A 24,129-nucleotide genomic window follows, 5' to 3' on the forward strand; every position below is an offset into this window, starting at 1 on the left:
CATCAAGTGTTGGGTATGGACAGCACAGGGTCAGGGCTTCCAATGATAAACCCCAATCTCCTCACACTGTGTGCATGAGAGCTGCAATTCCACAACAAGCATGTACAGGATACATCATTCTGCACACCTACAGCACCAGGGGACCCTCCCTGCTTCAGCAAGACTTTTAACCCATTTTCTTCTCTGTGAAATCATGACCTATATTCCATGTATAATTTCCAGAGTAACAAAAACACCTCAAATCCTCACTATAAATGTGATTGTGTGCCTTACACACAACTCCAAGTCCCAAGGAGAACATGCTAAGCAGCACCAGGAGCTTGGACTGGACCAGCTCAGGAGGCACAGACAGTGCCTGGGTTTGGGCACACAGAGGTGAACTTGGTTTCTAAAGCACTTCTCTCCAGAAACCCAGCAAGAACCACCAGTCACCCAGCAGAGGATGAAAACCTTCTGGCTACAGAACAACACTGCAGATTGAAACTGTCAAAGGTAAGAGGTAAAGCATACATTCCAAGGGGGAAAAAAGTAGTAATAAGTGACTCAATAAGTAAATTACCATCTCATGGAAAATGCTGTGCAGTAAAGGGTTGCTCAGTAGATGAAAGATTGGTACTAAGCAAAGACTGATGAGACAATGTGTTTTTCTTTGGCACATCTGAAATGTGCCAAGGAACTGGTCTTGGCAAATGGATTCAAACATGATCAACTCGTGTTTTTCTGGAGAAGAAAAAAGAAAAAAAAAACTAAACGTTTATCAAATGTTCAGAAAATAAAATATGATCTCAAGCACCATATGCTGCTTCTGTCTGTTTCTGTTCCTCACCAAAAGATCAGGGCCAGGGGAAACACAGACAGGATGGGGGGGACATGACACCAATAGTATAAGAGTGATCACAGCATAGTTCTATAACCTTCTCCCTCATTATTTAAAGAGTGCAGGTGTGGTTCTTGACAGTTTGAGGAATCAGTGCAGGAATCAGAATCCAGTTTAAAATGGCTGGTTGCTTTCTTCCTCAAACACACATTCTAGTATAGCTTTCCAGTAGAATTGCCATAAATCTGATTATATTTTGTTTATACTATATTTGCCAACACTGTTTCTTGGTCTCTGCACATTACCCAGGATATAAGAACAGATTTTGGGAGTTTTGGACAATACACAGGTATGCAGCATGATCCAGAGGTAAGTTTGAAATGCACCCTCTTACTCTCAAGTTCCCCAGATAACTTCTTCCCAGCACTAATCCATAAATAGCAAGTGATTTCTAGGTGGCTGGAGAATGAAAGGGGCAAAGAACTGTGGGAATTTCTGATAGGACTTGTCTCTGGCTAGCAGACAGTGAAAGAAGCTGAGAAGCCAAAAAGAGGTCAGTTAAAAAAAGAGGTATTCCTCACTCCATTATGCAAACTGAATTTATTCACATAGAAAAATTCTCAGAAAAAAACCCACATTCCTATCAGGGCTTCTGCTGCTCTGAACTGTGACCACTGGGAATTTCATTCTGCTTCACAATAAAACCATGAATACTTGGTGCCACTGAATCATATGTTGTTCAGCAAATGCTCGCTCATGCTACACAATACTTCACTTTTTCTTTCTCTCCTCTCTTAAAGGGATGGTCATGCCCACCTCTTTCATCAGAGAGGCCTTTCTTTCTCTTTGAGACATCAAAATACTAAAAAATGAAAGAGGGTGAATCTGGATGAAAAGATAAAAGACAAGACAGGAAACAGAGCCAACAAGCTGCTGCCTAGCCATAGGCACAGGGAATTCACACAGAACGCAAAGAATTAAAGTGAGTTGGTTCATGTTCCTGCTGTGATCACTTCAATTCAAGGTTAGTAAGAGCATGTCCCCACACAGCACCTTCAGCTCCAATGGGAAGTGAGCACTTGAGAAACATTGATAGGCTGCCAAACCCCTTAAAGTGCTCACCATCTACTTTGAGAGCAGGTGGAGCAAAAGCAGAAGCCGTCTGAGCTGTGTACAAGAGCCTGAAGCTCTTCAGTCCTATTTAGGAAGGAACCTCTTGGGAAGAATTGAAAAATGTCCTCTGGAGTCTGACAAGAAGAACTCCCCTTTGTGTTTATCTTGATGTGGACACTTGTTCCTGAGGGCAGGGCTGACAGTGAGCAGGCTCCACACCAATGGCTAAATAAAGCTCCCTTATCCACCTGCACAACTGGCCCCAGTGGCTGCTCCATAAATGGTGCCAGAGCCAGCTGTGACCTGCAGCAGGCACAGGACAAAAGCACCTGCTCTGCTCTGCCCTAAGAGCTGCATCCTTGTAGCCCTTCAGTGAGAAAGGTCTGATCTTTGTAATTAGCAGATAATATTCTCCTGGTTAATTTTACAGAAAATTAACCTAACACTGTCATGGGACAGTGATATGTTGCAGATTAATTCATATTACACATGAAGAAATCTACTCATGTTTTCAGCAGATAACCACATTCCAAACCTTCACTGCCACCTCAAACACTGGGAGTTAATCTTTGTTTAATCATGTTTTGAAGCTCTGCTGTAAAACCACACTTACAAGCACTGAATTCTCCCAATCTTTATTTAAACAGGGCAGATTACTGTTAATTTTGGTCAGTGGTAATGTTACAATGCCTGGATATATCAATTATAGACAATAATAATTGGCTATAAAATCAATTATATCAATTACTATATCAATTATAGACAATAATAACTGGCTATATAATCAATTATATCAATTATAGGCTATAATAATTTACTATAAAACACTATTTGAATAGTATTTGAACCTAAAATTGAGTGCAGTGCTTTCTTCTTCCAGTTAGCCAACCTTGTCAGGAATAAAAACTTGGTGATCGCTGACCCAGGGCAGATAAAAATTGTCCTTTATCCTGAAACATGGCACTGAGAGGTGTTTCAGGCTCATGGGTAAAATACAAACAGGACAATCTTGTCTTTTTATTTAAAGGCATAAGAACCAACCCAAAGCTTTCTGTGGTGATGTGTTCTGCACCAACAGAATCCAACTGCACATTTCTCTGCTCCCAGTGAAGCTGACCAGAGCCAAGAACAGATGGGAGCAGGACAGAACTTGGAACAATTTTTGTGCAATCCAAGCAAACCTACCAAATAACCAAAACCAAAAATGCAGAAGTAGTTTACACAGCTTGTCCAATTTCTAAATTTAAAGTAACCCCCTCTGTGATGTACAAACTGGGTCCAGAACTTCTCATGTTCTTGTGCCCTTAACTCTTCTTAGGTCACTGTACAACAACATGCAATGAAAAATGAAGTGTTTTCATAGTGAACAGTTTCTTCAAAAAAGTGGGGAAAACAGAAGTGGTATTTGTCACCTTTAGCTAAATGGATTTTTTATGCAGTAATGAAATTTCCTCCAAGTACAAGCCTTTTATTTATATTACACTTCCTGAAATGTTTGAACAATGCAGTTGGTCTGTAGTATTTGCTCAAAAATATTAATTTAATGCAGGTTTGAGTTAGCTGATTAATTTTTACTTCATTATAGTTATTTCTTCCTCATTATACTTTGCATCAAGATTCCCATGCTCCCTATGTTTCAGAGTCAAGTAGTAAATTAGCTTGCCAGGTGCCAAAGTGATTAACTCTGTTTTCTGCAACTGCTGCAGCCAGAGTTCTTAAAAAGGTCTGTCTACCATGACATCTGGACAAAAGAGCTGAGGAGTTCACTTCTACTATTGAAAACTGGCATGGTAAGATGTCTCACAGGGCTTCCTCCTTCCATAAATTATGTCTCATTCTAGATCAATCCTCTGGAATTTTCTTTCATTGTTAACACAACCAAATTCCACAGTGGTAAGGAAAATAGTATGGCTGAGGTCAGAACATAAATTAGTCTCAGAAAATGAGCAAACTGAGCAAGTGCATCTTTGTTTCTAAAGTAAACATCAATAAAATAGAAAAAAGCTGTCACACAGGCTTAGGAGAGTAATGCTTCCAGCTTCTTTTATCTCTGCTCTGGGCTCAGGAATTACAGCCCTTTTCTGCATTCCAGATTAGGCATCAAGCTAAGATTTTAGAGATGCTCTAAATTCAGTTCCTCAGGTAAGAGTCATTATCATTAAACATTCCTACTCCCCTGAAAGCAGAACTGCACAGAATTATTCAAGAGTTCAGCTGGCATCTATAAAAAGAGGCACCAAAGATTGTTGTTCTTGCTTAGACAAAAGATCCCATTTGCAACAAAAGTTCTGATGCCCATTTTGATTGGCCAAGTGCCCTTTGCAGTCCTCCTGTCTGTCTCTCTCTCCTTCCATGTGCAAACCCAGGGCACACTGACTCTGACCCTCATCCATGGAGAAAGTTTTCCAGACCCCAAGATAGACTGGAATCCACAAAAGTGTGCAATAGATTATAGAGAGCAGTGCAGGTGTGTCACTTGGTGAGAAATTGAGGTTTTGGATTTTTAGTGTGCTGTGGATGGAAGCAAGATGGAGGGCACAGGGCGCTGTCCTGGGTTTCTTCTTCATGCTTCTTCTTCCTTCTTCTCCATGGGTTTGGGTGGCATTTTGTAATTGGGCAGAAAAGTCTGCACTGTGGGCTCTGTGGGATCAGTTATTGGGTTAAAAGGGAAAATAATCCAGGTGTCAGCTCTTCATTGGATAGTTTAGTCTTAAAAGAGCTTGTACCAAGAGATTGTTGGGCATTTTGTGCCTTCTCATGAAAAGCTGCTGAACTCACAGCAGTGAGACTGTTTTACTGATAAGGAATAATAAACACCTGAGTGTGAACATGAACTCTCCCAGAGCTGAGCCCAGGCTGCCCATGGTCTCAAACAAAGCAGAGCATGAACACAACCAGGTGCTGATGTCTGATGTGTTGAGCACACACAGAAGGGAAGGCGCTCCATATGCTCTCAGTCACAGATGGACGGATTTCACTCCAAACATGGGCTTCCCTCAGCAGCTCCAGCCCCACTCGTGTTCCTGGCAAACCTCACAGGAAGGTTACACCTCTGCAGGTGGGTTCCCATCTCCCACCAACCAAGCTCATACAGCACAACCAGTAAGTGACAGATCCTCCCCCCAGCACAGACAGACCCTAACACAGAGATCCACCACCCCAGCAAGAGCACCAAAATTCTTTTAGTCTCCAGATTGCTGGAACCTGTGGAAAACCATGCATGGAAAAGACGAGTCCTCAATCTCTTTCAGTATTAGTGAGCAAGACCTCAGCCTTAGCACGCACAGCAACTGAAGCTGCCAAACCACAGATGAAAACATCGAGGTAAACAGGGATTAGGGCCCAGATTCATCCAACTTCATTCTACTTAAAGCTCCTAAGCTATCTAGCTCAAGGCCTTCACTAGTGGCCAGCTGCCAGGAAATACCAGAGGATTTTCCATGGCAGTGGTAGTCTTTGTGATCTAGCTGAAGTGCACCTAAGACATCCATCCACTGGCTCATAACCCCAGGGGCTAAACTGTGTCCTTCCTCTGGCAACATAAAAAGTTAATGAGCAGCTAATTCCATCATTTGTAAGGGCTAATTGACAATTTTGAAGCAATTACATTAAACACAATATGAAAAGTCTTATCTTTTCAGACCAAAAAAAAATCCCAAAACCAAACCCCACATTTTTCACTATCTCACAGTCTCTGCTGCTGAGAGAATGCACAAAATGTAGAAGTCCAGCAAAGGAATATGAAACAAATGGGCAGAACTGAATTTCCAGTGCATCAATCCCCTGTTATCACTAATAAACCACCAATTATTCAACCCGCAAGTGGATGCTTGATTTTAGACATGAGATACAGTTTTTGTCTGCCATCAGAAAATCGCATCAATATAAATGAAGCACAGGCCCCCTCAGGAACTTACAGCTTTGTGTGCTGCCTCCTGTATTTATTGCCTGGTCAAGTGTGAAATGGATCCCCACCACTCCCTGAATTCCTTTCTGCATGAGCACTGCCAGAAGTGAAATGCCTCTGCCTGCAGGGCTGTAGGAGGGATAGATGCAGCTCTGCCGGCCTGGCAGCGAGCATGTCCACTCAGCCTGGGGCACGGGATGGAGAGACACCTCCAGCAATGGAGACACAGTCCCACCCCAGTCCCAGAACCCTTGCTGGGTCACACAAACCTCCTGCCTCTTGGTTTGTCCTCGCTTGACCCAGTCTCACAAGCAACAGCTGTCACACAGCAGAGGTAAGATTCTTTTAAGTCATAGATTGGCATTAACTGGAGAAATACTGATTGTCTATCAAATCTGTGTATTACAAAATCCTCCACTGGAAGCAGGCCAGCTGTGCAGCAGGTATAGCCTAGCTAACATTGCAGTTTCCTCCCTAGTGGAAAAGTGCTCTAGTGGAAATTTTCTTCTGCATGTTTGCCTCTTCTTTATACATTCCAATTAGGAGCTCCCTCTATCCCTGACCAATTAGCTCATGCCTATTTGCATTAAAATAACACGGAGAAGCTGCCCACTGTAAACCACTGGTATTTCCTGTTGATGCCACAGAAAGTCTTCATTTCTGTGCACTGAAATGCAGCTAATTTATCTTCCTGGTAGCTCACACTAATTACTTGTTCACAGAGCAAGTCACCAATTTCAAATGCTTTTCCTTGAAAGCCAGGAGATTCATAGGAGATCCATACATCAAACCGCTAAATTGGGTCTACTTCCTGTGGTTATAAGTCTAAATAAAGGCAAAGGCATTAAAATTGGATTCCAAGTGGAATATCAAAGATAGCATGAATAGCTTTGTGGAAAGTAACAGTGCATATGGAAGAAAGTGAGTGCAGGTAAGTGACACTCCCAGCTTATGCTGTGTGTATCACAACTGCCACTTATCAACAACTGTATTCAGCAGCTGAAGGAGGAAAAGAGATTTAATCAGTCATAAGAAGAGCTAATTACACAACCCCCTTCCAGAGCATGAGGCTCTTGGAATGCAGCTGAGACACCTGATGTGAAAATCCCTATTTTAGATAGTTTTAAGAGTTGAGCAGAGCAAGGTCTAGTGAGTCAGAGCTAACTTTGCAGGCAAATTAGCTTTTAATTTTCAATGGCACTTTATATTATGCAACTGGTTTGGAAACTTTCTTTTTCCTTGAGATAACATCTTCTCACCTGCACACTGTTCTTTCCTGCAGGAGGTGATTTCAGTTCATGGCAATACAAGCAGAGTAAGACCCACTGGAATACCTACATTTTAATTCCAGGCACACTTCTAAGGTTTCCATTTGGAAAAGCAGAAGCTAATTGAAGTCAGCTAGGAGCAGGTTACCCTAAAAGCTGTAAAACACGAGGATTGGATCCACTTTGAGACAAAGGTCTGATCTCCATGCAGCAAAGCTCAGTTCTACCTTACTAACAGTTTAGATAAACCTGAATCTGCAGCAGCCACACAGACACAGAGGGTACTCATGGAGCAGAGGCAGAGTGCTGAAAGGTGACCCAAGTCCTGCAGGTTGTTATAGGATGACCTACACAGAGTTTAAGGTTCTCCAACAGAGGTGGAGGTGTCTGGAGAACAGGGACAATTCACCTCTATGTCTAAAGCTTTCAGGAGTCCAGTAAAATTGAAGGATTTCTCCTCACATACCTTAAAAAACTCAAACCAAACTGACAGGTTGAATTAGGAGCATGTGAAATGATGCTTAGAAATAGGAAAGCAATAATGGAGAAAGTTTTGGAGGGAACAGAGCTGTTTGAAGCTGGTGATGGATGGATGGCAGGATGAAGAAATCATTGTGTTCAAGAAGCTGGGAAATCCACTCACTGGAGAGTGGCCATGCAAGCAGAAAAGGTGGGAGCACCAGTGAAGGAGCAGACTTTGGATAGTGCAGGGGGGAACACGACACTGACACAGATCCAGGACATGTTACTCTTCCACACCCAGAGCACCCACCTTAAAACACCAACACCTCAGCATTTGCTACCATCATCTGCACATTTAGCTTCTCCATCAGGAATACCAACCAGACACCAAATCCCATTCTCTCACTCATGTCACAAGGTGTGGGCACTGCAGAATGTGTCAATTTATTCCTCAGAAGCCAGGGGACAGGGAGGTCACACCAAAACAAGACAGTATAAAACATTTGCCTGTTTTAACCAGGACTAATTGCTTCTGTGAATCTGATTACAAAGCTTTCTGTTGCTCCTCCTGAACAGGCTGCCCAACCCTGAAATTCTGGGTGATGGAAATGGTCCTGCACAACTGAGGATGGCTGCAGCCATGCACCACCTGCCAGCTGGGGACACCTGGTGCCAGGGGAACACACTGTGTGGGACTGGGGAGCTGCAGTGTGGAGCTGAGCTGGGTTTGCCTGCACAGAGTAGTTTGTGTGTCAAACACCTCATGCTGCTAAATAACAGAGTTGGACTTCCTGCATTAGCCAAGTTGGCATCCTACAATAGGGATGATGACATTTTTGCATTTGGCATTTTCTGCTTCTGCACCACATCAAATTTTCCACCATGGTGTCAGGAGAGATTTCTCTCTACTTCCCTTGGAAGAAGCCAGATAAGGACAGCAGTTCTATACCTTTGTTATCTTTATAAAAAGGTTAGCTTGCCAACTGCCTTCATTTTTTTACCAAAGGCAATGTAGAGCTCAACAGAATATATATCAAAGTTTCCAGTGATTCCTTCACCTTTTCTGCTGTGCTGTCACTTGGTATTTGCCTCAGAGGTGGTCCCAATCAAAAAGGAACACTTTTGTTTTCTCTATATTGCCACTCTGACATACAAAAAGTTCACCAGAGAGATGATATGAAAGCAACCAACACTTCTTCCCTGGTTGAAGTTCCTTGATCTGGAAAGATTACCTCAGGTTAGGGTTATCTGCAAAAGTCCCTTTGCTCCAAGAAAATGTATGTAAAAACAGCTTCTAAGGGAAAATATTTCTTCTTGAGGTCTTCCCAAACTTCTAACATGAAAAACTGTCTGGGAACTTGTTTTAATTGTACTCCATATTTTGTTTATTCCATTATTCAAGCAGAACCATATCCTGCAGACAAAAGCCATCCAAGGCTTTCACCCACTGTGCCCAGAGCAGCAATACAGATATGTTATCACTCTTCAAGAGAACTCCCTTCCTGGGAAGGAGAGAAATTAGAATGCACTTTATCTAACAAGTGGTATCTAATAATAAATCATGTCACCTGATAGTAACTAGATAATGGCATCTAATAATAAATCTTGACCATCTTTCTTTTCACTCACTACAATTAAAGGCCAAATTTACAGAGTATTTTTCAGTATTTGGCTTTATCAGATAAACAGTAAGTTACCAGTTGCTGCTGCTGATGCTTCTGCATTTGTCAATGCAATAGCACAGGTTCTGTAATTCTAATCTGCCAGTATTTACAGGGTGACCAGTTTGTGCTGGGGCCACAGAACCCTGAAGGGAGCAGCAGCTTTCTCAGGCAGAACAGCTGGCACAGATATAAGTAGATAAAATATTAAGATGATGTTCTTAACATTGCAAATTTCCACACAAAATGAAAATCCTTCCCATCTGGTTCCCTTCTTACATATACAAAATAAAAGCACCAGGAAACAGACGTTTGCATCAAACCTTAAAAAAAGAAAATCAACCTTTTTTGTTCTGCTACCTATATTTTTAAAATTCAAATATGCAAAGGGCAATTAGAAAGCTTGGAGTTTGGGAAGCACTAATTACAAATATATTTATGACCCTTACATGTATTGCTCATATTCAACAGTATCTGGGAAGTTGATAAACAAAAAAACATTCCTGAAATCTCAAAAGATTAAATTCATCAAAGCTCCTAAAAGTAGTGGATTCTGGGCAAATCCTGCTCTGCCTTCCTACAGGGGGACCTGTAGGAGTGCAACTGAGTGCAACTGAACCTGGAGTTCAGTTGTGGTGCAGGACAGGAGCTGCCTTTACTGGCACTCTGTCTCATCTGCCCAGGCCGTTGTGAGAAGTGCAGCTTTTTGTCAATGCAACCAGAAAAGACCTTCCTCTCTGCTGTGGAATCCTTCCCCCTCAGGGAAATCCCCAGGGCCGTGCCTTGGAAGGATTTACCATCCAGTTTTCCCCACCTGGGCAGACAGAAAGGACTTCCCCATGGAGTCTTGCACAACACCATGAACCACTCCAGTTCCCTTCCCCACATGTCCCAAATTCTCGTGGTTTCTCCTTTCCCAGTTCCCTCATTGGCTGTGGTATCTCTGGTGGCCAGGGCAATGCCCTTTGTGCCAGCCCAGTGCCCTCCCATACTGAACCTTGTGCACAGCACATGGTCTCATCTTTTGTCCCTGGTTTCCCTTCATCCTGCTGGAATAAACCTCACTGGAACTGACCATACCAAAGACCTCCTGCCTCTCTTGGCTGAGCTAGCCCTGGTGAGTGTGGCATGTGTAGACTTGACTGCTTCACCCAAGCAGCCTTTGCACAGGAGATTCTCACTGGGGAAAAAGATACAGGTAGCAGCCACCACCAGCTAAACCCCACAGTGCTAAGTGCAGGGACAGGAGCTGCCTTTACTGGCACTCTGTCTCATCTGCCCAGGCCATTGTGAGAAGTGCAGCTTTTTGTCAATGCAACCAGAAAAGACCCTCCTTCTCTGCAGTCAGACTGGGGTGATTTTTGGATCATGCTGGAGACACAGACTGCATTACAAACAGCATGGCTTTCACTAAGCACGTACCAGCCTCCACGTGCATATTTAATAGAGAACTAAAACCCACCAAGTGTCTGATGAAATGGTCTGAAATAATCTCCCAGCACGTTCAAGATGCACAGGAGGGGGAGGAACTCCTCCCACAGACCCAGGCACTGGAGGAAAGAACCCTGCAGAGCTCAGTTCCGAGATGCAAGATGTGGCTTCCCTCGGTGCTCTGAAGTTCCTTATCTTCTGACTCTTCTTGGCATGAAGCTGAGAAGCTCCCTGTAGCAACAGGCTGTGAAAACACTCTGATCTGAGGCAAACAGATCCAACATTCTTTCTTCTATTCTTTCCACTTCTCACAGCAGAGGACCTATCTTGGGGAAAATGCAGGGTGGCCTGGCAGCAGCAGAAAGGACACTAGGAGTGAAATCTGCCAATATTACTCACTTCTTTTCTCTAAGTTCATTAACTCTTCACATATTCCTCTTTTCCCTTTGATAAGTGGGAAATATCTGGCTTCAGTCCCTGACATTTCCAGCTACAATGTTCAAATGGATGTCTTCTCTTGTACCATTTTCAAAATAGCAGGTACACACAAGATTTCCCAGGAACTAGAAATGCAGGGTAAAAAAGACTGGGCAGAGATGCTACTGCTCTGCACTGGTGCTAATCAGTAGCACAGAGCTATTGGAGCTGGGGATCCAGCTGGGGATCCCAGCTATCTGGGATCCTATCTTTTGTGATGTTCAGTAATGCTCTCTGTCCAAGCATTGGGTATTGTCCCACACAGTCCTTTCAATATTAGCTCAAAACAACTCATTCAACAGCTCTGTGCCTTCCAACTGGAGTGAAGAAGCTGAAGAACAAATATTATGTATGCCTGAGTGCTGAGAAGAGGCCTCTTCCTTTCTCACCCATCGTCCTGATCCTTCAGTACAGAACAAAGCTGCTCTGCCGTGGATGTGTCAATACAACCATTTCCATGACAACAGCCTAGGATGTGCCAAATATAGACATTTGACTTCAACAAACAGAGAAGGAAGAGACACATGACTAGAGGGTGTTCTGCTCACTGCATTTAAACCCAATTCCTCCCTGATGGCTGTGGGTAAACACTCAGATAAGAATTAAGGGGGCCCTTTGGGATAGCAGCGCTCTCTCAATCTCACTTCTGCCCCCTGTGCCTCTCCAGCTGCAGAAGCTGCTTGGCTTCACCCTAAGTTCTCCAACACAGAGCCCAACAGCTGGGTTGTTCTTCATCATTAACTGCTGATGAAGAAAAGTTTAAATTTTGTTTCCCACCCTTGTTTTTAAAGAGCTGAGGTTCACACACTCATTTTATTTCACCAGCCCTGCTTTAAAGACAGAAGACTCCCATAAAGAAAGAAAGACAACTTCTTAAGTCACTTCAGAAGGTTTCAGCAGCATTTTTCTTCTCGTAGCCAAGTGAGGTTCACACAGCAGGGAAGACTGTAGAACACTGCAGGCAGCTTCACTCACTGCAGAAACCCCATCAGGGTGCAGAACATGACCTGAGGTGCTTGTGTCAGCTGCTGCCTTACCACAGAATCATCACAGAATGGGTTGGGATGGAAAGGACCTCAAAGCTCCCCTAGCTTCAGCCTCCTGCCCTAGGCAGGGATGCCACCAGTCAGGTCAGGCTGCCCAGGACCCCATCCAGCCTGGCCTGGGACACAGTCCATGTTATAAGACAAAACCTTGCTCTTCTTGCTGCACTGTGACATCATTCCAGCACAATGATGATCTAGAACCACAGTGTGTGAACTGCCCAGCATTTTAATATTGATCCATTTTAAAAAGTGAACTAGTGAAAGACCCACTAAAACACTTCCAGCACAGGGCTCGGGATCCTGAATCAGAGCTATGTAGGGAGCAGGAAATTCCAACCTGCAGCAGAGTTCAAACTCTTTCTGTGGCCCTTGTAAGGTACTTGGAGCAATGTTTTGCTCTATGGCCCAGCTCTGTTTGCCTTTTGATTATCTTACAGACAGCACTTAGCAACCCACACAACCCCCCTGTATTTAGGTTTTCTAGGAGAGCAGAACAGAGCAGGAATGTAGGTAATGTGCCTGCCTGCCACAGAGAGCACACAGAGTGAGAGACTGCCAAAAACCCTTTCCTCCCAGCACTCCTATCTACTTCCAGAGTCTGTGTCAAGGAACTCCCAAAGTCTTGCTGCCCCAGGTGCTTTGTCAAGAAGAAAGTAGTTGAGATCAGTGTTTCCAGGAGAAAGCCCTGTTTTCATGACAATGCTTTAAATTGTCCAAGGAAATTGTTAGATCAAAACCCTTTGAGCACAACAGGCTGAGCAACGAGAAAATATATTCACAGCCAAGGGATATTGTGTTTAAATGAGGTTATCCAGGGAATTTACTCACAAGGGCTCATTCTAACAAGCACAATGGCCTCTCACACAGATTCCTGGAATTAATAATTAGAGTGTTGCAGCACAAAACTGTAGGCTGTTGTGCCCAATATGGCAGGTCCCTTCTGTGCTATGACTTGTTACTTGTGGAGTGCTATAAATAGAAGGACTGAATGAGTCTGTACACAGTGCAGAAACCACATACAAGGCTTGACAGAAGAGCACACAGCCTCAGTGCTTTCTAAGGATCCTCCAGACAAGGCTCCACCTTTGCATAAACTATTTGTACAATCAGATCCCTCCCACATGTGCACCAAAGCCTGGCCTGACATATGCCTGAGGCCACAGTCCAGCTGGTATCTGACATTACTCTCAGAAAAACAAAAGCAGCACTGGTCAGGTGCTCACACCCCATGTCCCACTGGCAAGCTCTGCAAGTGCAGACACATGCAGGAAGAGGCCACAACACCCCACCACAAACATACAAAATATCCTACACCATCAATTCATACCCTAAAAGAATTAAGTGCTGTTTCAGAGATTTAGGCACCAAACACTGTCTGTACAGGCACTAATGAACCATCAGCTACAATATCTGCTGCAATCAAGCATCTCTGACCTGTCTTGGCTCCTCAAAGCTTCCTCTCCAGCTATGTGCTCAGCTGATCAATAGGAAGCAACTTGTGAATCCTGCAATGATCCAACTGTCAGCAAACCCTCAGGATTAAGGTAGGAAAAATTTGCTTCTGCTTTGTCTTTTCAGAAAATTTAATTTCCCTACCTGCCTTGCCAAAGAAAGCACTTGACAGCTAAAGCTTCAGATGTGATACCAGCTGATCATTAAGGTGATTAGGAGTCCAGAAAACACACCACATTCAACTCAGCCAGGACTCCAGCGCAAATGAGACTGCAAGGAACACATGGATGTTCCTGGAGAGGGTCCAGCTAAAGGTCAGGTGTGTTTAAGGCACTGGAGCCCCTGACATACACAGAGAGGCTGAGAGAGCTTGGGCTCTTCAGCCTGGGGAAGAGAAGGATCAGGGAGACCTGGACAATGTGTACATGTACCTCATGAGGGAGGTGTAGAAGACAAAGTTAGACTCTGATCTGGTGGCCAATAAAAGGACAAGAAGAAATAGATATAAACCAAAGTACAGTACATTCTATTCGAATATAAACATTTTTACACTAAGGATAGCCACTGCCTGAAACAGGTTGCAGAGTCTATTCCTGGAGATTCAAACTTGACCGCTCATGCCGGTGACCCTGGTTAGAGCATTGGAGTAAGACTAGACAGCCTACAGGGGTGCCTAAAGCATTCTGAGATTCAGGCTGTTCAGAAGCCCTCAAGCAAAACTAGAAACTCCTACAGCAGGTAAAATTTTCAGGAGTAGCCCAAGGCAGAGAATGTTTCAGCTCTCCAGGACTCTGGAAATTCAAACATGATTAAAGAAAATCAGTGTCAATCATGCAATTCAGCTTCCTTCCAAAGTAGAGTCAGGCAGAGGGAAACTTCCATTCTCCCTGCTGCCTGACCAGAGAAGGAAAAGGATCAGAGAAGGAAAAGGATAAATGCTTCAGCCAGCACAGCAAACCACACAAGTCAAGCTACCATTAAAAATATTTGTTACAAGTTTGAGAAGTAACAGAAAGAAGTTACTCCTGCTCTCACCTGCTTCCAGATTGCACCCAGCCAAGACTCATCTTCCTCTGAACACTCAGGAATTGCTGAGCTGCCCCTTCTTTACTCGGTATGATAAAGGAATTGGGTCAGAGTCAGCTGTAAAGTTGAAGCACTGGTGCCACTGCAAGTCAGTGAACACCTCAAGAGAAGTGTAAAGCAGAAGAATGGGTGCCTGGTCCTCTGACAAGTGGGCATAATGGTTCTCCTCTTCCCTATATTCCCAAAAAATCATAAATCATCCGCTGTTTTTTCTTATTACAACTGGAAAAGTCTTTGCAATCAAGGTGCCTTTTTCAAAAATGACAACTGAAAGAAAGAAAGGTAGCACCTGAGAGGAAGACAGAATCCCAGGTTGCAGGTCCCACCTTTATTCAGAAAATAACCCCATGTATTTGGCCAAGCAGCCTTTCAGGACTTGGATGCAGTAGTGCTCACACTCATCTACATTTGTGATTTCAGAGACATCAAGAATGATTCAGATGAATCAAGACTAATGACCTGGCCATAATTAATTCAGTGTATTTTTAAATAATTCTGTTCAAGTGTCAAGTCACATGCTTGAAACACTGTGACATTTCTTGGTCTTACCCTTGGAAGTACTTTTTTTTCCTTCTGAAAGCCAAGTTCTCCAGATCAGAGGAGTTATCTGGATTAGACAATCACAAGTGGCTGCCTAAAAGAGGCATAGGCTGTCCTACATACTATTACTTTGGAGATGTCCTCCAGTGGCTCAAAAATGATGGCCAAGTGGCATTTGGGGGCCAAGCAGAAGTGCCAGCCAAGCAGTGTGTGCTCTCAAGTGAGCCAGAAAAAGCAGCATGAACACAGGTGAGCATTATGCCACCAACTGTGACTATGGATTCACAGAAGAAAATTTGACCAACCCCTAGAATTCAGCCTGGGCAGAGAGCTGACAGTAAGACAGCATAAAATAGGACTGCCAGGCCCTAGATTTATGACAGCATAGAGATTGTGGTGAAGCTCAGAATTGGGACCAAAAATAGCCCAAATTAAATTATTTTGTGCTCTCCAAAGAGAAATGACATATCCAATCAACAAGTTTCAGTAGAGATGGGTTCTGCATATTTTTAATTTATTCAGGCTTTTAAGGCTGATAAGAATGCCACATTTCAAATTGATCCAAATCCACTGTTTGGGGGGTATTAGTAACGCTGTGTTTTCATAATAAACTCTCTTAAAAGGTTTATTGTCAAAGCTTCTTTCAGGCATGCAGAGTAGGTTTTTGCCCTGAGCAGGATGTACCATCAGTGACCTCGAGCTGACACACAGCTCTGCTCAGGGACAGGGCCCTGAGAGAGTCAGCAGGAGCTGAGCCAAGCCAGGGCTTCAAACAACAGCTCCAGCATCCAGACTGATATTCTCTTATCCAGGTCACTCTGTATTGCCAGAAACTGTGACAGTTTCCACACAGCAGGATCTGCACAGGAGCCCCACGAGCAGCTTTGCTGCTGTAGGGCTGGGAACAGCCCAGGGTCTCACTCTGGGATTGTTCACCTGCCTGCAGCCCCCTGCTGTCACCCCCAGCTGGTGACACCCCCAGCTGGCACCAAGCTCACCTCTGAACACTGAGGAGTGTATTTTTGGACAAACTCTGAACTGGCCACTTGAGCACACAGGGCTGCTGTGATTTTCCAGAGCTGCACTCTGTCCCAGACCAGGAACAGTGTCACTGAGTGGGGTCACTGTGTCCCGCGATTAATTTCCTCAAATTACTTTTTCTCTAATAAATTATCCCCAAGTTACTTAAAATATCATTCCCCCAACATTCAATACAATTCACAGTTGTTGTTCCAGGGACATTCACAATGGGTCCTTTCAACAGAACAGTTGTCTGTGTCCCAGACCAGGAACAGTGTCACAGAGGGTGGTGACTTCCCTTGATGCCTTCAGGAGCTGGAGCAGAGGCTGGATGGAGTTCAGAGCAATAAAGTGGAGATTTATTGATATTTATTGAGGTGCCTTCAGAGGCCTCACCCTGGCAGTACCAGAGCCACAGTCCTGGCTCTGCCCTGGGGGCTCCGAGGTGGGAGCAAAGGAGGGATTGGTCATGAGATCTCACATTTTTAATGGTTTTAGTCCATTTGCATATAGGAGTCAACTGCCCAATTAACAGCTTCAAATGATGAAGTTTCACCCTCCTTGCTTGCTTGCCCACCCTCCTCTTTTCACATTGTTCATGCTTTGGGCCTGAAGTTTGAGGAGATTGTCCTTGAGTCTCCAGCTGGAATAGGATTGGTTTGTCTCCAGCACCCTGTGCAAAGATCCCAGTGACACTTAATATAAAGCTAAGAGCTGCACACCAACACAGAACAGACAAACTTCAATCCCAAGGTATGACCCTGAGGGCCAGCAGGGGAAGTCAGAGCAAAGGATCAGCTCCAGCAGCCCTGGGGCTCAGCAGGTGAGACTGATTCTCACTGCCTGCTGCACCTTCCTGCCACAGCTGAGCCCTGAGCTCCCAAACAGCTCAGGTTGGGTTTGTTTAGATTCAGTAATTATGTAGACAGCCTCTCCTCCTTTGAACTTGTATGTGCCTTGGCATTTGAAAGATCCCTGCAATAGGGAACAGAACAACATTATAGGGAGCAGAATAATGTTAATGGAGCTCCCAGAACAGGGAGCTGCAGCCAGTAGATGCACAGGCCCTGCTTGTGCCTTCCTTTGCCTCTTAGAACACTCCATGAACTGCAGTTTCCCAATGCCAAGTTTGTCTTTTCACATGTACACCCCAGCTGGTGTGTGATTGTGGCTCACAAAGAGCTGAGGGCTCCTCACACCTGGCCTGGAAAGGTTCCATTGGCCAAGGGAGAGCAGAGTAGCCCCATCCTACCCATTCCGACAGATCATTTTGTGTTAACACTGAATTTCCTAGCTCACTGCCTTTTCCCTGCATTTTTAGGGACACTTCAATTTTTTTAAAAAAAAAAGTGCCTAATTCAAAACTACCTAGTGGGAACTATTTCCATTAGCCAAAAGGGAAACTCTTGCAATTTCACTCTCCCATAAAAATAAATCTCTGCCAGCTGTTTTGAAAACATCATTAGTCTTATCTTCCTTTATTCTCAACACAAAGCATTCCAATGCCATTAAAATGATTTTTTGTATTATAAAGAAAATTTTAAAAAAATTAAAGTTCTGCATTTACCTTATCTTCCTGACACAAAAACTTTTTGTACAAGTTATTTTATAAATACTTACATGTAATTTATCTTCCAAAGCAAGAGGATGGTACCATGTACCTTAACAGTAGACCTGAAATAGGTTTCAAATTATTATTTAGGCTTCTATCAGATCCTTTAAGATGGGCTCTGAAAGAAACCTTATCCATTGGTAGGCAAAAAAAAATAAAAAATGTAGAGCCCACACCTAGAAATGCTTGTTTTTGAGAAACCTCATTGAGGAATGTTTTAGGAATGTTCTAAACTTAACTAATGAATAACCTTGTGTGTATGTATATATTTATATCTGTGCATGTATATATATATATATATATATATACACTTTCACTTAAACATGAGATAAAATATAACTCAACAGAGTAAGAACAAGGAGGATATTCAAAACAACTGTGCACTCAGCTGCCTTTAGCACTTGATTTCCCTCCTCTTCTATGACCTCTTGCCAGCCTTCACCCTGCTGGAGGCCACAGAATGCAGGAATCAGCTGCACGTGGGGTGATGCATTAGAGCATCCATAAGCACTCCCTGGGATACAGCACAACTTGGAAATGGCTCAATTACTCCAGCAAAGCAATTCCTCTGTACTCCATGGCAAAAAGGAAAAAAAAAAAAAGGTTTATTTGAGCTCTTATGAGCCAACATCATAGTCCAGGGAATCTCTTGCTCCTTGACTAGCAGGGACTGAGAATAACAGCAGCAAAGCTCTCGCTCTACCTGTTTAGGCAAATACACCCCCAGGGATATTTGTAGTAAAAGCTGCCAACACTTGGATGTTCACACAATGTAATCCAAGCCATTAACCAGGTGCAAACCATGTTCCTCTCAGCTTACACCCAGGCTACTGTCTCACTTTCATGTGCAGACACACACTTCAGGAGCAGCTTTTTGAGAATGGCACAGCCACTGAAGGCACTCAGTACCCAAGACAGCTCATCTTGAGACTTTGGGCCTGCTCAGACCAATCTGTGCAATGCAGCACACCCAGCTCGTCCCTGGCACTTTTAAACAAATCACTGAACAAGTTAGTTGGTTTAACAAACACCAGGCCACAAAAGGATTGTGAGATGAGACAGGATTCTAATTAAATTAGAAGCCTCCACAGATAATTACTGACACTCAGAAGAGGGCTATATTTCTCTAATCCTTCAAAGACACTTCTCATGGTCCAGAAGAATTGGAGAACAAGACCTTAGTAGGGAATAAGGTCAGCTACAGACAAGCTTAGTAATATAAAGGCCACATCCCAATGGCAAAGGACAGGCAGGACTGTTCCCTACATTGTTTAATTGAACTAATTGCTGAGCAGCCATGGCAAACCTGCTTCTTGTGTAGGCAGCAAGTTCACACATTCTCTGTGACCACTGGGCACAGACACTGTTTGCCAGCCCATGCTCTCATCTATTTTTGCTGGGTTTTTACCTACATGAACTAGACCCAGATAACACAAATGAAAAGGAATGGTCACATTTCTGCCAGCCTTTGGGTGTCTGCTTAAAGGCAGAGAAGAAAGGAAGGGTCAGGTAAGCTTCATGGCACCTCCTCATTCCCCTTCCCTTCACTCTCTTGGGCCATGCTAGTTTCCTGTTGCAAGAGCTGTGATGCTGGCAGCACTGAAATCAGGTGCCTTAAAGCTGTTTCACATCCATGCAGGAAAATAACAACAATTGAAGCTGGGATAAATCCCAGGAAAGTGTTGAAAGACAACTCTAAAGATAACTGAATATTTGAGAAAATACTGCCTTAGAAGTTGTCATATTCCTCAGCAAAGGGAACAGTGATCACAACCTAAATGTTCTTCATGGGAGCTGTTTTGAAGGCAGAGAAGGCAAAGGATGAGGATGGTGTACCTGTGACACCTGGGGAAGTATCACAGGCAGTGTTCCAAAGATTTATCTTTCCCTGCTGCAAACACGGCATCAGCAAAGATGGGAATGTTTATTTCTGATAGTCACAGGTGCTAATCTGTGCCTCATGGGGACATGAGAATAAGAATTTACTCCTTTTGAAACAAAACAAAAAAATCTCAAGGGAAAATCAACTAGAACCACCCCCAATACATTAACATGTAATTAGAACTCCAATGTAGCTGAAGTTACAAAATCTGGTTCTGCTGCAAACAGAGGTACAGAAACCTGATTAGACTTCCTACCTATATTAACACTATTTTTATTCCCTTTAATGGAAAACGTTATGCTAGAGGATACTTTTCACTGAAAAAACCATTTCTGTAAGTGTACTAAATGTGTTAGGTGGCCAAGTTTACACACAGTTAGCATTGACTGAGATTCCCTTTACTGGAATGAACTCAACCACTTACTAATATTGATGCCCTCTCTATTTGAATGTGATGCCAAGTCACAGTTCAGTAACACTCAACACTACTTGGAAGATGCATTTTCAACTAAGAAATATTTACTTAAGCTTTAGGGCACTAAAAAAGCTCATCCAAGAGATGTGCATCTTGTAATTCTTCCTCAAAAGTTCAGGATTGCCCTTAGGTTTAACCTTACCATACAGTCACCATGACAAATTAATCTACACAGAGGAAAAAAAAACCCACGTGAATTTAGCATGGATTATTGTTTGTTTGTTCTTAAATCCATTGATTATTGTTCAGAAGATGAGTGGGAGTTATTCTGGCAAGTGACAGGAGATACATGAGGAACATATGGGACATGTTAGAGTGCAAGCAATGAATCCAGCTGAAATATCCTAGCTCAGGATTTGCCAAGGTAATGGTGCAACACAACCTGGAGATGCTGCACTGGATGCTCTGAGGCACTCACTTTTTTCCCTTCCTGCTCTCCTTTGGATGCATTCTGAAGCAATTTGAACCTTAAATCAATCTCCCCTTGTGTGACCTCTAACTCTTGCTGACTGAGTGACCCTAGGAAAAGAAGGATCAGTGGAATTATGCACTGCAGTCCATGAACACAGCTGAAGACATCAGTACCAAAAAGACAGGGCTAGGGGCAGAAAAAGGAAAAAGAAAATGCTCAAAAGAAAATCTCTTGCCAAACAAGAAAGACTCAAAGCATTTGCCACAGCTCTATTACTGGCTCTCTCATCAGCCACAACAATGAAATGAATGACTTGGAAAAACCTTCCCAAAAAACCCACAATTTTCTTTTTAAGCTCTGAATGAAGAAAAAAAACCCCTCCACACCCATGCTTCATGTTTTCTTGTTTGTTTAAAGGCCATATTCCCAAGGGCAGTAGATGAGCATATCTGCATATTAGGAGCCACAAATCTGTGCAGAGGCTCACTGAAGTGGAGCCTGTACAATTAAATTGCTACATGTGCACAAATACACAGAGGATCCCAGGGAAACTATGGCAACCACTAGTCCTCCAGGTTGTGATTCCCCCTTTGTCCCTACCTCTCTTTGCTCTTCCAGTCCTTCCCAACTTGGACAAGAAAAAGAATAAACAGAAGTGTTAATGAGCTCAGGATTGGACCTGCAACAAAGGAGCTGGGAAGGCAAAGAGAGCTGCTCACAGGCTTGAATCTGGAAACATCCTAAAGGAAAAACTTTTCAGTGGAGTTGTACAACAGTGATGAATGGGATACAGGCAGCCCTGGGGTACAAAGTCCTGCCTAGGAAACCAGGGCTAGGGCACCCAGAGTGCCACTGAAGCACTGGCACTAAAAGTGACTTTTAATCTGGATGCCTTATGGGGTTATGGGGCCAGCTGAGATACTTACAGCCTGATTTTCAGAATTGCTGAGCCACCCCAGCTCCCAGCCCTTTTCTCAAAGGAGATCTGCACTGGACTTGGATACTGCTCATAAGTACTTAAAAATAGCAAGGATACTGTCCAAGCATCAAATGCACCTTTTTATCTATCCTAAATCATGCTTTGAAAGTCTTTTGGGCCCCTGTGAGGGTTACTGATGCTTGCAAAGTCCTCTGGCATCCTCAAATGGAGAGCCTGGTAGGAGAATAAAGCATTCCTTATTTTCATTTTATCTATTTCATTCCTTATTTTCATGTTTATGTTTAGCTTCAGGGAGAAGGACCTTCTCATGTAAGGTAGTGTTTATTGACATTTACACCATAAATGCCACTGATACTAAAAAACAGCAGATTTTTTTCACTTCCTATAAGCCTGAACCATGGCGGTTTTTTTGCATAGTTGTATTTCAAGCAGCGTTTGCACAGAAGTTTATGCTGTAACAACAGGTCTTTTCTCTTTCAACTGTCATATTTAGCTTCCCCTCTTGATCAATACATTACAACAAGGTCAACCCCAAACCAAAAGGAATTGTATATTTCATTACTGACTGCAGAGGAAGATAACAAACCAAAGACAGTTTTTGCTCCTGTGAACCTCAGAAAACTCTGTCTTTTCTACACAGGGGATGTCAGTTTGTATTTCTGAAATCACACACTGTCAAATGTATGCATACATAAGCACACATACATCTCTGTCTCTTCACTTCCTTGGAATCTAAATTATCTAAAAGCAAAACTCCAATGGATGCATTCCAATTGTACCTCCCACCTTCTTTTCACCTCCACATTTCAGTCATTTAAATCTGGTTCATTTTTAATCCTCCCTGAAGTCTTAGCAACAGACTCAGGATAAAGACCCCCAAAGCAAAGGTGATGTACACACAGGGGAAAAAGCAAAACCCTCTCTGCCAAGTGCACCTATGCAGCCTTAAGGACATGCAGAATCCCTTTCAGACAGGGAGAGGGACTGACTCATCCCTCAGACCTTTTTAATGCAACTTCCTAGTGTTTCCATCCAGTCTGTACTCTTTCCCCCCCTAACTCCCTGATGTATCACATGGAAAGATGCTGGTGGCTCCCTGCTCCTCTGGGGAGAGGACATTGCCACACATTTTAGTTGCTGCTTCTGTCATGCATTGCCAGCTGCTACTGCTCCTGCTGGGCTTTTTTTTCTTGGGTTTTCTGTTTGGGTTTTTTGGTTGGTTTAAACAGTGTATTAAATTTTACCATTCAAAAATGTTATTTAGCACAAGCTTTTAAGAAATCCTGCCTCACTCCTCAGACAGGCAATTGATGGTGGAGAGGAACAGTTCTGCCACAACTTCCTAAGTTTAAGCCAAAGAAGAATTCTGACAGAGAAGAATCAAAACAAAATAAATTCCTCCTAGTGATCCATTTTTCTCAAAGTTTAATCCTAATTCTGACCTCAGTTGTGTTAGTAGTTAGAGACAAACTGCTCCGAAATCTTTTACCCTGAGAAGACACCTAGCACACAGGCAGCAAGGAGTCTGAAATGCAGTGATCTGCTTTTGTTATTGTATTTATATATCAATACTGTAATTATGAAACTTAATTTGGTTTCTCCCTGTCCTCAGTCTGTCTCCATACCATTTTCTGTTCCATTTCTTCACATCTGTGTATTTCCTGCTAAATGCATGTAGCATCCACAAAATGACACCATGCCTCACAGCCTTGGGAGCAAGACTGTTATGGAAATGAAAGAGCATTTAGAAAAAACAGACTTAATTTCAAAGCCTGCTTCTGCCATCAACCTCACTTCTTGTGTATCACTGTACACCATTTGTTTCAGGTGACCTGATTAAGCCCAAGAATGCTTCCAGGGAGGGCAGCTGACAGCAAACCCTGGGACACAGAGGGGCTGGAGCCACTGCTGCAACCCCACACAACTCTGAGCAGTTTGCACAAAGACCCCGTGCCACACTCACACTTCATGCCAATGTCAGAGCATGCTGGGGTTAACTTGCACTCCCAGTTACAGGAGAAAACAGCCAGCAGATGTAGCTGAGAATGCAAAAGCACATCATCTTGTACTTGCAGCCCAGATCTTCCCCCAAAACAGAGCACCAATGGCTTGCTCCCACCCTCAGCTTTTTCCCTGTCCCTGGACTCTCAGGATGTACTGTGCTTCTGGCCACCCAGAAGGTGGGGTGTGCAGGGTGGAAGGTCAGGGAGACTGGCCACCCTGCTGTAGCCCTTTCCTGTATGGTTGTGCAGTTACTCACACTTCAGCAGAGACTCCAGAGCTGCAATGGAGATTTTATTAAACAGCTCTGAATCTACAGTAGCAGATGGAATGATAAAACCTTCCAATAATTAAAAGTACACACAACTAAAGCAGATTACACAGAACTGCACCCTAAATTCTCCCCAAGCCTTGATTCTAGCTGGTAGCACTGGGTATTTTTACTAAGGAAATGGCAGTCACTGGTGGCCTTGAAGGCACTTGTCTGAATTTATCTAAGAGAGGAACTAATTTACTGCAGCTCTATT

The 24,129-nt window shown here is 43.4% G+C and overlaps 1 protein-coding gene across 2 annotated transcripts in view; it reads right to left on the reverse strand.

The window, feature by feature from the left end:
* The window catches only part of ARHGEF4 (Rho guanine nucleotide exchange factor 4), a 183,444-nt gene that overhangs the window by 85,172 nt on the left and 74,143 nt on the right, over positions 1 to 24,129 (reverse strand). The window lies entirely within an intron of this gene.

Source organism: Camarhynchus parvulus, chromosome 9 (assembly GCF_901933205.1).
Source record: "Camarhynchus parvulus chromosome 9, STF_HiC, whole genome shotgun sequence".
NCBI lineage: Eukaryota > Metazoa > Chordata > Aves > Passeriformes > Thraupidae > Camarhynchus > Camarhynchus parvulus.